The following is a 15,612-nucleotide window of genomic DNA, read 5'->3' on the forward strand; positions in this document are numbered from 1 at the left end:
TGAGGACACGTTTCTGTAAATAGCAGGGATGTCTCTCAGCTTGCACTGCCAGAAGGACCACAAGTGTGTCACCCTGACAAACCACCAACCTGTTGAGACTCCAGGCATTTAATAGTGTTGTCCTGTTGGTTTTAGGGAGGCTTTCAGCTCCTGGCAGGATTCCTGAAGCAGTAGTGCCAGGCAGAACACTGATTTCCCAGCCCCATACTGTTAATTAACCATTTCAGCACCAGCTCAGGTGCATCCTTTGGTGCTCAGTGAAGCCTGTAGAGAGCCAGCAATCCTGAGGATTCTTTTCAAACACTTCAGTCTTACTCTTTATCCCCTAAACAACAATACCACTGCTAGAAAGATATAGAATGATAGAATTATTTGGGTTGGAAAGGACCTTAAAGAAATCCTGTTCCAACCCCTGCCATGGGCAGGGACATCTCCAAATATCCCAGGTTGCTCCAAGCCCCATCCAACCTGATCTTGGACACTTCCAGGGATCCAGAGGCAGCCACAGCTTCTCTGGGCAACCTGTGCCAGGGCCTCCCCACCCTCATGCTGATGAAATATTGTCTTTTTTTTTCCTTTATTTTCTCGGGGACTAACACAGAATATAAACACATCACTTACACGCCCGCAACCGTGACAGGGCATAACTCAAAAATTCCTAATGTACAGAAATAAAGCCTAACAGCTCTGTAGAGTAAGTGATTCCTTCTGGTAGACTGTGACCCACTTCTGTGCTATCACAGCAACTGTGTGTTTTACTGCCCTGGCAGAGGGATCGATCCCTTCCACAGTAAGTGTTTAAACAGACACACCCCTTGCTCGGCAGCTGAGTTTGGATCCACTCCATGCAAATTCAAATTTGTGCTGAAATGTCTCATTATGAGACACTTCTGTCATGTCTTACAGCTTCCTAAATCCCAACAGGAAAACATCTTGATGTTAAACTGGTGTCATCAGCTCAGACAAACACATAAAGTCCCGTTTATTGAGCATTTGCAAAATTCAGAAAACACGCTGATGTGTGATTCCCCCTCAAAGCAGGCACTGAAAACACACACTGATCTACTTGTGCATGTGTTTACAATTATTTCTGTACATTGCTGTGTCCAAATAGCTGTTAGAAAAATTTCCAGGCTGGTGCATGTATATGTTTAGTTTTACTCCATAAATGAATAAGAAATCTCTGCTGCCTGGAGACGTCTGAAAGTGGAGTTCTGAGCGGAATCAAATATCAGGAGTGATACCTATTACAGCATCCCCCTCCCCTATCCCATTAGAACTTGGAGGCATCACAATATTTTGTGTCATTACATAGTACTGGAGGCATGAGAATTCTCCAGGCTGATCAGCATCCTAAAATTTCTCACACTAAAGCACCTAATCCGTGGGAAGGGACTGGTGGGGGCTCAGCTGATCCTTCATTTGTCTCATTGAAACACTATGACTCCGTTTTAAGAGCCTTTTTTATAGACTCGTATAAAGGAGAGAGTGAACTTTTTAACATGTTTGCACTTCACTAAGTCAATACACATAAAAAGAAGCACAACTGGGGTTCCTACACGGATACATGGCCCAGAAGTGCTAAGCTGGTAAAGAGAGATACAGCTACCAGCTAGGCAAGAGATTAACTTTATGTATTTCCTTTCCTCCACTTTGCTGACTTCTTCCTAGAGATGCAAGGGACATCCAGGAATGTGACAGTAGGATGAGTCAGATCCCAGACTCCCCAGACACTTGTTTCACTCAGTAAATGTGATTTCTTTTTTCCCCCCTGAATTATTCTCTTGGAATAATCCCTGTTACTCTGTGGGTTGTTTTGCTGTCCTTTGAATGCCAGTCCAAACACAAGAGCAGGATTCCCAGGGCACTGTCATTGCTGTCTCTACAGGATTTTATAATTTTGCAACTAAAACAAGTAGCCTCCATCCCAATAAATTATTCTGGGAGCACTTTGCCCAGTTACCTGGTGGTCAAAGAGCAAGGCTGAGGATTAAGGTTATATTTCTCCTACAAGAAGGTCTGGTGCTCTTGTCCATCCTGCTGCCTACATATTTAATGAGTTTAAAAAGCACAGTGGAATGTTTGACCATCCCAATTGTGTGCATTAAAAAAAAAAATAAATTAAAATTTAAAAAAAAAATTTAAAAATTAAAAAAAAAAAAAAAATGTGCATTAGAGCATCTTCTTCCCAGCATCCCTGGTTCTTGTTTAGATCATTCCCCAGTACAAAAACCTGAGTCATTTTAGACAGAATAAAATCAAATTCTCTGCTTTGGTGATGTGGGAGGCATTTGCTCCCCTCTCTGATGCCTCTGAGATGGTAAGAAAAACTTAGAGGAAGCAAAACACAGAATCTCAGCAGCTGCTGAAAATGAAAGGGACATGTTTTTAAATAGAAACCATCAGTACCAATACACTCCTCTACTATGTTTTGCCCCCCCCCAAAAAGTGATTTTTTTATTCAGCTCTGTAAAAGTTTCTAAATCTGAAACTTTAAAACCCATTTTTCTCCTTAAAGTGAAATGTAAAATGGCAGAACTTTATTGAAAGTTAATGTTAAAGCAAGAGTATTGCCAGGAGAATCACAGAGATAAATACTGTCATTAATGACATTGGTGTAGATCAAACTCAATTTGGCCCTGACAAGGAACTGATTTTCTCCAGGACTGGTTGGACCAGCTGAAGACAAGGTAATTTTGAACTGCAGAAGGGAAACAGCAGAGGAGGAACAGACAGAGAAATAAAAGAATTAATGAGCAGCAAGGAGGAAGAGAAAAATGTAGGAAAGTAGGATAAAGGAAAAAATAAAAACAAAAACTAGGGTTACAGAGATTCAGAAAGTCCAGTTATATTCAGAAAAGAACCTTCACATCAGCAACACAATCAAAGGAGAAGTTGTGAGTTCTCTTGGATGGTGTTTCAGCTGAAGCCTTCCCAAGTTGGAGGGTTTTTCTGTTTTCTTGAAAAGTATAGACATTAACCCAAACCCTCTAAAGGGTGATGAAAGCCACAGAATTCCCAGCCATTGCCAAGCATCATCTTTTCCTAAAAATACTGTTCTAGGCTGTTATTTATTTGACCAAAAAGCCGAGAACATTTAAAGCAGAGGGAACCACAGGCCAGAGACAATGCCCATTAGAAACAGCCTCAAATTATAGATGGAGTTTGACACTGTGTTCCTTGAGTTATATAACAATAATTCTTCTTGGAAGAGAATCTTCCTGGAAATGAGGGCAGAAATTTCTGCTGTCCTCTCCTCTCTGCCACTGCAATGAGAAATACCCTGGAAACTCCTGGTTTATTAGCATGAGATGAAAGTTTAAGAGAGGTGGTTTGTCAAGGAGAGCAGAGCTGGAGCTGCTGGATCAAGATAAACATGTACACAGACAAAAAAAATGTTCATTGGGGAGCCTAAAATCTGAGGGAATCCAACTGCATTGCCCTGCTCCACAGGTTTTATGCAAGGAACTTATTGGAATAGACATAACTGTGTTGAGAGCATAACTGCTGATTGAAACATCCAGGAGAATTAGTTATTTGTACTTTGAGAAATCTGGATTTCCACGATGGCAACATTTCCATTTATATAAAATAGGGATCCAAACCAACTGGGATCCACTGCTGTGATCCACCAACCGACAGATTCCCAGTCAGAGGCCAGTTTGCTGTGGAGGATTAGAGATGAGCAGGGACTGGATGACAGAAATAGTGAGAGCAGCAGCAGCAGCACAGCCCCTGGTTCCCACTGTGACATGTCCAAGCACACAAACATCAGCTGTCACACATAAAACAGGGTTGAGAGCACTGGCATGCAGAGTATGTCCTCCAAACCTCCACCAAGCTAAAGCCTCGCAGGGAAATCTTGATTTATGTATCTATATAATCCATAATTGGCCTCATGACCCAGAGATTTAAAGCAATCTTGAAATAAATTCCAAGCTTCTTATATAACTGGGGAAGTTGTTTGTTTTTCGTTCCCCACTCCCAACAAAAAAATGTTTTGGACTCTTCTGCTTCCACGTGATCCACAGACCCTTCCCATCAGCAGGCTCATTACCTTTTGATCCCAAGAGGATGTGAAGAACAGAAGGGCATCCAGGGCTTTGGGTGCACAGATGCAGGACAGCAAGCCATGTGAAAGCTGAGTAATTATTTCTAGTGTTCCCCTGACTGCCAAAGTGCTTTGAGAGACCTGGGGGAGCCCCAGTTATGATGGGCAGTTTGACAGCAATCTGAAATATGCCCTATCCAAAATACACTCTGACACAACAGGCAGCAAACACGGTGTTTGCCCACGTGTTATGGTCCTGTGAACGTGTGGAGCAGCATAAAATGAGATTTTGAAATGCTTTTGGGTTCATTACCTCACTCAGTGCCTCGTTAACGAGGTCTAATTTTAATCAGCCAACTGTCCTAATTCAGCAGAATTGTCTTCCAGGGGCTGGTGGGAACACCATCACTGGCACATCCCATCCATCCAGGGAGCAGCATTCCTGGAGTGCTTGTCATTCTGGAAGGCTTTGTTTCAGAAGCCACGGGCAGTTAATTTTATCCAGCCCTGGTGAGTCTCGAGATCCACTTCACCCATTTCTCACAACAGGACTGTTGGAGGTACAAGTTTTAAGCAAGACCACCATGACTCTGCTCCCATCCCCCAGAAAGATGGGAAGAGAAAGGCATCCTCAAGGCAGCTCTTGGGGCAAAATACTCAGACCTTTCAGGACTGGGACAGTTGATCAGAGACCTTTAATTTCCATTAGCTCTAAGCAGCAAAGTTTTCAAGTAGCTCCTCTTTTTTTTTTTTTTACCCCTCTATTAAGACAACCTGCTTCTTTTTAATTAAGAAGCCAGTGCCCTCCTGAGAGATAAACAAAAAGGAGGGAGACCCACAGCCAAGGGAACAGGATCCACTCTCTGATATGCAGTTTGTGCATGGTTAATGGATGTTGGGCATTAATATTTCTTACCCTTTTGTCTGTGTTCACTGTAATAGAAACCCCTGTCTAGACTGAGTGGCTACTACAAGTAATCCCAGTAATATCCAATAAAATCACTCTGAAATGTGATAGCTATAGTTATCAAGGAGCACCAGGATTAAGTTGATTGATTGAACAATGGACTTCTGGTTTTTAACATGATCTATATGTGTCCCAAAAAAATTCAAAAATATACATAGGGTTGTAAAACCTTCAATGCTGGGCAACTTATCATGGTCTGTAAGTGCACTGACACACCCTGAAAGGAGAGAGATTAGTGCTGCTCCAAAATTAAAGGATAAATGGCAATGGTCATAAAGAAATACTTTCACTTAACCAGCTTCTGCAAGGACAGGACACATCAACCTCTCCCTGACAGCCAAGGAACAAAACCATAGATACTTCAATCAATCTCTCCTTAAAAGTCCTCTGCTGAGAACACACCACAAATGAAGATTTTTGCAGTAAATCCAACCATGAGAGCCACCTGCTCTTCCTAGAGGAGCCTCTGAAGTGCCTCAATAGATGCACATTCCTCTGAACAAGGAGAATTAGGTTCTTCCAGGAGGGATGAGATCACTTGGAATGCATTTGCTGGATTTAAATGAGTGGAAAAACCTCTGGGCCCAGGTGTGGAGCATCAGCCACTGTGTTCTGCCCCAGGTCTGCCTGTGTGTACCCAATACCTTCACTCTGAGCTTAGATAAACCACAGGGGTCATGGCTGATCTCTCTGAAGGTTGAATCACATCAGTGGAGAATTAATTAGTCAGGGATACAAGACCTGGAACCAAAACTCCTGCACTCATTTCCATCTCTGCCATAGCCTTCCTTATGAGTTTGGTCAAAACTGAGTTCATTATATGGGCTGGTATGAGTCTGGAAATGAGAAAAATGATTCTGCCTGACACAAAAGAGAGAACATTCAATAACTGAGTGCTTAGGGCAAAGGTGAAGCACTTCTCAAACTAGAAAAGTATCAAACTTTAGAAAAATTACTCAATAAATCAGTTTAATCCAAGTTATCTCCACCTAATTAACTGGATTTTATTTCTAAATTAATTTCTAAAATTAATTCCCACCAAATTGAAAGGGAACTATCTCAACTTTGCAGCAGTACCCAGAGATAAAAAAAGGCAACAAGAAAATAAATTTATGGTTACCAAGAGTTTTAGTACAGGCACATTCTCTTCAGGAAGGGGCTTTGAATGACCTGGCTGAAGGGAGATGGGCTTTGTTTGCTCATCCACTGTTTATCAATAAGCAACATGACTGCAAAGGAATGGAAAACCACTGACCTTAAAAATCCTTCTGATGTTCAGGTTATTCCCACCCCAGTTGTGCGGGGACACAAAACATAACCACTATCTCCCACTGCAGCAGGGAGGCAAATTCCCTTCCCAAGCACCTCTGCCTTCCCTTTTATAATGCACCTGTGGCTCATTTTTCCTTTGGTTCCTGCATTAAAATGGTAGAACAGGTGGTTCAGGTTTGTTTGAAAAAACAATTAAAAGAGCTGTCCCTATAAGGCAAATTTTTCAGCATCTCAGTTACCTGGGACTGCTCTGCTGCCTGTTCCCTTTGTTCTGCAAGTAATCCAATTTGAGCAGTGCAGAGGAGAAAAGGCAATTCCAGCCAGAAGTCCTTCATTCACTGTTTATTTTCATTTTTCTGGTGGAAACATTTTTATTTCTGGAAACTGGGGCTGTACCCACTGCCCAGCTTTTCTCCAATGCTGAGCAAATCCAACATTCAAAATGACCAAGAGGTGAATATTTTCAATCACTTCCACTCCACCAGCCCCTGTGGAGCCCTGACAATTCCTCAGGTGAGGATATGGTCCATGCCTAGCAAAACGTGGTTAAAGAGCTCCTCTGTGCTGACCTGGCATTGAACCTTGGGCTGAGCCATTCTCAGTGCAGGAAAATATTTATTTTATACAGCCCTGCAGAATCCATCCCAGTCCTGGCACTCAGATTAAGACCAAATGTGTCGAGTTTCCTTTAGGTGAAGTTGTGAGATCTGTATTTGGGATTTTAGCTGACTTCTTTTGTGGATGTTGGTGACACTGAAAGGGCACAAAAAAGAAGAACAGCAACAACAACAGTGCTCATGGTGGAGTGTTGGGGACTTCATAAAGGACAGCCCTACCCTGTGTCAAATAATGTTCTCAAAGGATTATGTGACACAAGTCTCCCTGAATCCTCTGAAATTCCTTTTCCAGGGAAAGGTGTGAGGCTCTCCTGGCTGGTTGAACAAAGCCAAGCCTTCCAATCTCAGCTCACATCAGCTCCCTGCACATCCCAGGAACTGGGGACACCTCCAGACCCAGCTCAGCATCACCAGCCATCCCAGCAGGAGGGAGATGGAAGAGGGAACCTCTCCCCAGCCAGAGCTGGAAAGGTGTGGAGGTGGAGGGAGTTTACAGTGGCCACGTGTCTCCAGGTACAACCCAAATGTGATCCTGGGAATCCTGCAGTGAGAGGAGGGACCATCTGACCTGCACTGAGACCTGACTCTGAGAGGTCCAGGAAGACACCAACATACATTTCTGATTTTCACTGCATTAATACCTCCTTCAACAGCAGGGAGAGCACTGAAATCTCCTGGGGTTTGACACTGATGAAACCATTAAAGAGTTTTCTCACCAAAATTTCTGACTAATCCAGGTTCTCATGGTAACAGCAAAATCCCTGTTAAAATATAGTTGCAAATATCCTGTTTCTTTTTATTGCTGAGCTGATATATCAGACCTGGGATATGAGATATATGATATTTCCATTACAACCATAATGTCTCCTTGGGACCTACACGGTGTCACTCTGTATTACCAGATTTCAAGAGTGATCCTGAATACAAGGATTTTATTTACTAAAATATCACGTGTACCAGTTTCTGATCCATCTATTGTAACACAAAGAAAATGAAAACTAACTAAAAATAATAGCTAATTCCAATATTTGGAGGCCAAATGTAAATTTCAAACTTAGAAAACGTAGCAGGGAAAAACAGAGGAGGGGGAGAAAGTGTGAAATCTTTTATCTGGACACAATCACAAGAGAAATGCCAAATACCACGAGGGTTTATTGGTGTCTCTGAGCTTGTTTCTGTGACTGTGTGAAAGGGACCTTTATAAAGGAGGCATTATTTGAAGACACCCCCCCAGTTCTCACAGGATTTTCCGAAAGCATAACTGATGTATCACTGATACAGCAACTGAGATCTGCCCCGGGATTATCTGCCCCATCTATTTGAAAGCAGCCTGAGAGGCGGGGAAGGGTGGCGAGATGCAGATGTTATCAATTAGGCAAAGGAGTTAACAAAACAGCTTCAAACTGCAACAGTTGTTCCAGCTGAGGAGTCTGAGGTTGGAAGGGGGGGATTGAGCTGCTGCTGGGTGCTCACTGCTTTTGTGTGTGATAGGAAACCAGTCAGACCACAGCTGTGAAATCCCAGCTTTGGGAACCAGATCCTCGCTGTCGAATCCGAGGGGCAGGAGGCGAGGCTTGTGTTGCAAAGGATTCACAGTCCCGAGGCAAAACTCACAGCTCGAGCACACCAGGGCTTGTGAAATGGTTATTGGTGAACAAAGTGAGGGACAGAGGAAAGGAAACCCCCCTTCTGTCGTGGCAAAACCGGCAGTGACACGAAGATTATGTGAATTGCTGTCTGAAAGAATTCCTCCAAATCATGGCACATAGGGAATGCGTGGGAAATTCTAGAAATAGAGGGGAAATGTGCTTGTTCTGTGCCCTGAAATGCCACCACCTCAGTGAGGTGCAACTGCACAAGAGTACAGGGGTTTTTGCAAACACTTCTTCATCTTTAGCCTGTGCTGAGCCCTCAGCATGTCCATGGAACACCAGCTAGAAGAGCCAAACTCAGGCAGAAGGGAAATCAGGGATTTGTATTTCCTACTGACAAAAAAATAGCGGATGTCCAGAGCACAGGAGAGCCTAAAACCCTTCCTTCCCTAGTGCAGGACTCCCAGCTTTGTCTCTCTGTGGCTTATTTAGCACAGCTCTGGCCATCCCAGCAGGCCCACCACCTCCAGCCAAACCTGGCACCGAAATCCAGCCTGCTGATGCTCCCAGGGACACTGAAGGGACCAGACTTGCAGCCACCAAAGTCAAAGCTGGTCCCAGAGCAGCCTGAGGACACTGCAGGGTAGAAGGGCAGTGTTCAAAGCCTGTGGGTACAAGCAGTGGTGCTTTCTGTGGAGCCCACACGAGCCAAGGAGAAGCTGCTTGTCACCTCTGTAAGTAAAATTCATCCAGGCTGCAGTTCTGACCTATTTCTGCAAAAGCCAAAACAGAGTCTAATAAATAAGTAAGCTCAAGATAAATACAGCTTGCCTGCAAAGGCATGATGTCTTCATTGTGACAAGCCTCCTGGTGATGTCCTTGGCCCAAAATCTTGGGTGGGAGACAGAAACACAGCGCAGTGTTCAGCCAACAAGGCTCCTTGGTGACAAGACCACAACGCAGAGCAAAGCAGGGAGAGAGAATGGGTTGCATGGCTGGAAGCATTAGGAGGCCAGAACAACCAAGGCTGGTGAGTAATTGATCTTATAACAGTTAATTAAAAAATCAGTGTGATTCAGAAGAGCGCAGCCAGGGGTTTATAAGGCAGTGTGGTGTGGAGGGTGTGTGTTGGCATGGTTTAAAAAAAATAACAGCAAAAAACCACAACATTCTCTGATCCTGAAGTGACAAGAGAGAAACACCAAAAACTCACTGTACCTGCAGTTTGTCAGTGAGCTCTAAAAATAGGAGTAAAAGGCTTTATTTCATTGCCTTGGAGCCCAGAGCCATCCCTTTGCTGCCGTGGGTCCTGCATGGCGTGGCCACCAGCCCTGAGCTGAAGCCATCCACGGTGTGCCACTGGATGGCATCTGCTGGAGTCTTGTCTGGGGTCAAACACCAGCTCCAGTGAGGGAATTGGCAAGTGGCTGCAGCAGCAGACAAGCAGTTTGAACAAGTCCTGCAGCCCTGGCATCTGGTGCAGCAGCCCTTGCATAGGACGGGGCTGGGAGAGGCCTCCTGGGTCCCCAGCCTTGTCTCCTGCTATCACAGGCACCACGCTGGATAATCCCCTTCATAAACAGCAGCAGCTGTGGGAGAGAAGCCTGGAATGGCTGAGGATGCTGAGAGTGAGGTGTTACAGGGTCCTGAGTCAGGGGGATTGGGGGTATGCAAGGAATGCAGCTTTGTGCTGTTTAGAAGAGCAAGAGTGTTTTATTAATGAAGCTGGAAAGTCATACAGCCAGGGAAACACCCAAGACCTTAATTATGCCAGAGAGGCATCAGGTTAATGCAGTACTTACTTTCTACTTCTGGCCTTGACTTCAGAGAATTATTTTCTTCTGTTTCAACATTTGGTTGAGCACGACATGCCAGCAGGAGAGAGAAAAAAAAACTGGTTTCCATTCCTGCAAGTACTGTGTCTGGTTTAAATCATGAGAGAAGGAGACTTCTAATGAGGCTGATTCATATAATGATGTATTTTACAAGCTATTCTTAGCAGATTCACTGCAATATGTCATTCTTTATGTACCAGGAGAGATATATGAGCACACGAGCCTACAAAGGGTGGGGAAGTCTCTGAATAACTGGCCAGTTTTGCACCTCATGTGCTGGAGGAGGGGAAGTTCACACAGACTGTTGCTTCCAAACCCTCCAGACCTCGGGTCAGCTGTGAACTCCACTCCAATAAATCCCAACATTACAAGGCTCATGTCTTAAAACTTATTTCCAAGGAAGTGTCTCATTTTATTGCAACACGAATAGGAGACTCTAAGGTAATATTTACTTTGTTTTACATTTCATAAAAAAAAAAAAAAAGAAGACTGTAATTTCATGGAGGCTCTAACAGAAATTCCTCTTTCCATCCAAGCGGAAGAAATCACGTTCAGGACCTTTCCCTGAGGGCTCAAGGAAAGCACATTAATGTGGCAACTCCCCCTTCTCTTTATCTGCAAGTTGCCCTCGCAGGAGGGTGAGGCTGGAACTGAGACAAGATATAAGTGGACTAACAGGCCAAAGCCTGTGACATTAAGGGGTAGGCAAAGATGCTGAGAGGATAATCCCAAAGATGCAGCTGATGAAAATCAGAAGAGCCGGATAACCACTGAGAGAGATCCTGACCTGGACAGGAGGTGATGGCAGGGGCTGTGAGCACAGGGTGAGCACAGCAGTGGTTCCTCCAGTCCTGCCTGTCATTCCTGCCACTGCTGACTTTCCCAGCACTGTGTTTTAAGATGCTGGAGGAGGGGCTGAGGCCCTTTTAATGAACTGAAAGGATGAGCAGGAGTGGAGAGAGCAAAGACACGTGCAGCGAGCCCTGAGCGTGGGGAGAGCAGAGCTGAGCCTGTGCCAGACCCGGGAGTCGCTGGAGCAGAGATGTCTGCAGGAAATCTCCACTCTGCACCTCAGAGAGTTGTGGCCAGCTGGGAAAACCAGTCAATTCCGAGGCTCTGCCAGTGCCTGGCTTTGCTACATACCAGGGACAGCAGTGCCTGGCCCCCAGGACCCTCATGGGGACCCTCAGACAGGGGAGTGCCACAGACAGGGGAGTGCCACAGACAGGTGAGTGCCATGGACAGGTGAGTGCCATGGACAGGTGAGTGCCACCTGAACACCTGAGTGCCACCTGGACACCTGAGTGCCACCTGAACACCTGAGTGCCATGGAGAGGTGAGTGCCACGGACAGGAGAGTGCCACCTGGCCTGGGTGTCCTGGTGTCCCCCAGCACGGCCACAGGTCCTCTGGGGGTGTCTCCCCCCAGCCCCAGCCCCTGCTGCCCGGGAGGGGCCCTGCTTCAGCCTTTCTCTCGCCGCCAGTGGAGCGCCCTGAGTTCTGGCAAGGGGAGCTGGCTGCTGTTCCCTGCCTGGGCTGCCAATACACCTCCTCCTTCTCCTTCTGGCCCGAGGGGCCACCAGAGAGTGCTGCAGGCTGCTGCCAACTCCGTGTGCCTGGGAACGGGGGACCCGGCGGGGAGCCCAGCCCAGCTCAGAGCTGTTCCCTGCTCGCCTGCAGACCAGCCCTGCTGGGTTTCTTGAAGGCAGCCTGCCCCTACTTACTAATTTTCTTAATTTTTTCGTGGCCTCATCGATGACTCAGTCATAACACCGGGGTCAGCCACCAGCTGCTGCCTATTCCCACGGTATAACCTGCCCACTCCACTGCCTCTCCTTAAACGTAAGACGTGGTGCATTTGTGTCTGGTGCTTTCTCTTGTTTCTGCAATTGAAATTTTATCCCTTCGTGGAGTGCCCGAAATTCTGCAGAGACACTTGGCCTGAATACTCATTTCATTGCTGAAAGCCAATACTGCTTTAACAGATGCAGTAAAATTGTGAGAATCTAAAGTTCACTTTTCTGCTTTAAGTACCCCAGATGAAAGAAGCCCACTGCACACAGCTGAATGCCTCTCCTGCGTGCTGGCACATGGGCTTTAAAGGTGTTCTGGTAGTTTTCAGTCCTCTGTGTTGCCTAAGTACTTTTGTCCAGATCCTCAGCTGGAGAGATGGATGCAGCTTTGCTGCAGCCAGCAGAGCTATGCTGATTTATACCCCCAGGCAGAGGTTTTTTATATGTAGATATCCTTAGAAAGTAATCACCAGGCTCCCTCAAGCTGATTCCTCATGACTTGCAACTGCACTTTCAAAGCAGTGCTATTCCTGAAGCTTGGGTACCCCTCCCACACTGTGCAGGAATCTGTCCAGGCCATGAAGGAACCTGGACCCACACCAGTCCAAACTCCCAACCTCCCTTCAAATTATCATTCATTCTTAGACATTCTTGACTGTATAATTATTGTACTGCTTTGCACAGTTTCAAACAGCATTTCATAATGACACACACAAAAAAAAAAACCAACCTCCAGACCGAGCTGTCAAATTATTTTCACTGCAACAATTTAAAAAAAATACAAACCCTGTCATTTTTTTCACCTCGGGGAAACGGAACCAGAAGGAGCCGAAGCCTGAGCGCTGCACACCCGACGGCTTCAGACTCTCCTTCAATCTGATTTCTGCCGTGTGAGTTAGAGCAGTGCAGACCAGTTCCCTCCTGCATTTGCAGCAGCCAAACACCCTGTGGAGACCTCGGGCTCTGTTTAGTGTCCCGAGCTCCCAGCCCTGAGTTCCAGGGCTATCTCCACCCAGCAACACAGCCCCTCTGTTCTCCTCCGACCTCGCAGGTTTGTCACCATTTGAAAACAATTATTTTCCCCTGACTTGGCGTTTTTGGCTCCCACTCAACTCCTTGCGGGCACTTTGGGATTTAGAGTTAGAGCCCCTCAAAGGAACAGTTATCTTGAAAGTTTAAACTACATCCAAAAGGCTGGAGCGAATCTTTCAGCTGAGTGTGGCTTTCCCTGCCAGAATTGCTTCATATGGATCTGGGTAATTCATTTTCCTGCAGGGAAGAGGTTGCAGGAACACCTAAGGGCTGGGGCAGAGGGAAGGTTGGGATGATTGCCTCTTACCACCAGGGACTTGAAAATAGCAGCACAATTGACTTCTCCTTTGAGATGCTTTACAAATGTGAGTCAGATCTAACTGAGCAACTTCTTACGAAGAAATAATGTAAAATAAAGCAATTTAGCTGGTAAGCAAAGGTAAGAAAGGGTTTTAATGCTCACGGGAGAAGGAGAGAGGAAGATCCAAGAATTATGGCCAGACCCAGGTCCCACTGAAGTGCTTAGTTCCCAAAGTGGGAGTCCTTACACATGGAAACACAAAGATCCCGACCCTGGCAGCCTCTCTTCCAGCTGCATGGCCAATGGGGAATGCTGGGAGTGGGAGTTCAGCTTAAAATTACCTCAGCTGGGCCTGCCCTCCAGACTGTAAGTCATGATCTTGACATCCTTATACTCTGTATAGTGATGAAATTGTGTGTAATCCAATGGGCACGTGTATCCCAACTTTCCTGGCTGGAGTTTAGCTGTAGGGAAGCCCAAGCAAGCCCCTGACTTTGAACAGGGGGGAACTGTGTGTGTGTAGCACAAGTGATATTCCAGACTTGGAATTGGCAACGTTTCCCTGGCTGAAACTTTGCAGGCCTCGGTTTCAAAGGTGACTATTTGATAGATAAAAATAGAAATAAAACAAATTATGTCAGAGTGTTTATCTTGCAGTTGGCTCTGACTCACTGTAGTCAAGACATCTTTGAATTACTCCTCACAAACACACCAGCAACGGCAACAATAACAAAAATTACACCAAAAAAAAAGAAAAAAATCCATGTTTTTGGTGTACAGAACTGCTTTCCCGGGATAAGGCCTCTAGCACCTCATGCTGTTCTCAGTTTTTATAGCTGTGGAAGGAAAGATGTTAAGCAAGATTTGGAATTTGAGCTTTGATCTCCAGCTGTGTCATACAGGAGGACATGCCAAGTGCAGCTTTCTACAGCCTTCACAGCAAACACCCTTCTGCAGATCCCAGAAAAACCTGGACCTCGGCCTGGCACATTTCAGGCTTAAAAAATAAAAAGGAGCAATGCCACTAGCAGCACTTTTGGACGTGTTTGATAGCCCAGCCTTGTTCGTGGTGCAGCTGGAGTGGCCATAACTCCAAGTAATGCTCCCAACCCACATTTCTACCCCCTTTTATGACCCACTCATTTAACAGGAGACAAATATTTCTGTCATCTTCCAAGTCTGGTTTTTGCAATATCTTCCTGTGTTGGCTTTCACCTGCTTGTTAATAAAACGTGCAAGTGACTGTGGTAAAAGGAAGGGAACCCACCTTTACAGTGCCAGGAATTTCTGACAGTGATTTTAGCACAAAACAGATGAACTGACTGGTCAGAGTGACTCGGGTTGTTGTGACACTGAGGGTCAGGTGTGGTCTGGAATGGCAAAGCCACCTGACCAAAGAGGGTGAGGGGAAACCTCCACGAGCTCATGGTCATGTACAGAATTATTTCCAGCATAAGTAAAGTAAAGGAATATCCACACTGGGTCCAAAAGGATTTGCAAGGCTCTGCCACTGGATGAGTCTCATCATTTGCAGTTAAATGAGCCTTTTCTCTTTCCATTGACATTATAATATAATATCCTTGTAGCTGTTACAGAAAAAAAACCCTAATATATGAAGCTCACCTTTAAATAGGTATTTAACAGACTATATTAGATTATAACAGGTGGCCATGAGGAAGAAAGCCAGGACTACTGAACAATAAGCCTCATGCTGTTTGCCAGCTGTCAATGGAATGTGATCTGGGAAAACACTCCCTCAGGAAAACTGATCAGAGACAGGACATGGGGAGGATAAAAGTTGACACCTCTGCCTTCTGCAGAGCACTCAGACTTTCACAAGCAGGTTCATCAAGTGGAGCTGAGCCTGCCTGGTTTACAAAAAAAGCATCCTACAAGTATTTGTAAATGCTTCATCCTGGGGAACAATTCCTGGCATTCCTTTGGATTATTTCTCAACACATCAATACCTGAGTGATCTCACTGGAAAATGTTCCTCACAGGAGGTGCCATCCTGTCAGGACCCTGCTTTGACTCATGCCAGTGCTACCTGAGTGCACTGATCCTTTGGAAGGGTCTGCAATTCCTCGGGATTCCATCCGCATCTGAGAAATCATCATTAAAAGCCGTTAGCAAATTCTATTTACAAGTGGTTA

This window comes from Neopelma chrysocephalum, unplaced genomic scaffold (assembly GCF_003984885.1).
Source record: "Neopelma chrysocephalum unplaced genomic scaffold, ASM398488v2 Primary Assembly neopelma1_63, whole genome shotgun sequence".
In the NCBI taxonomy this organism is placed as follows: domain Eukaryota; kingdom Metazoa; phylum Chordata; class Aves; order Passeriformes; family Pipridae; genus Neopelma; species Neopelma chrysocephalum.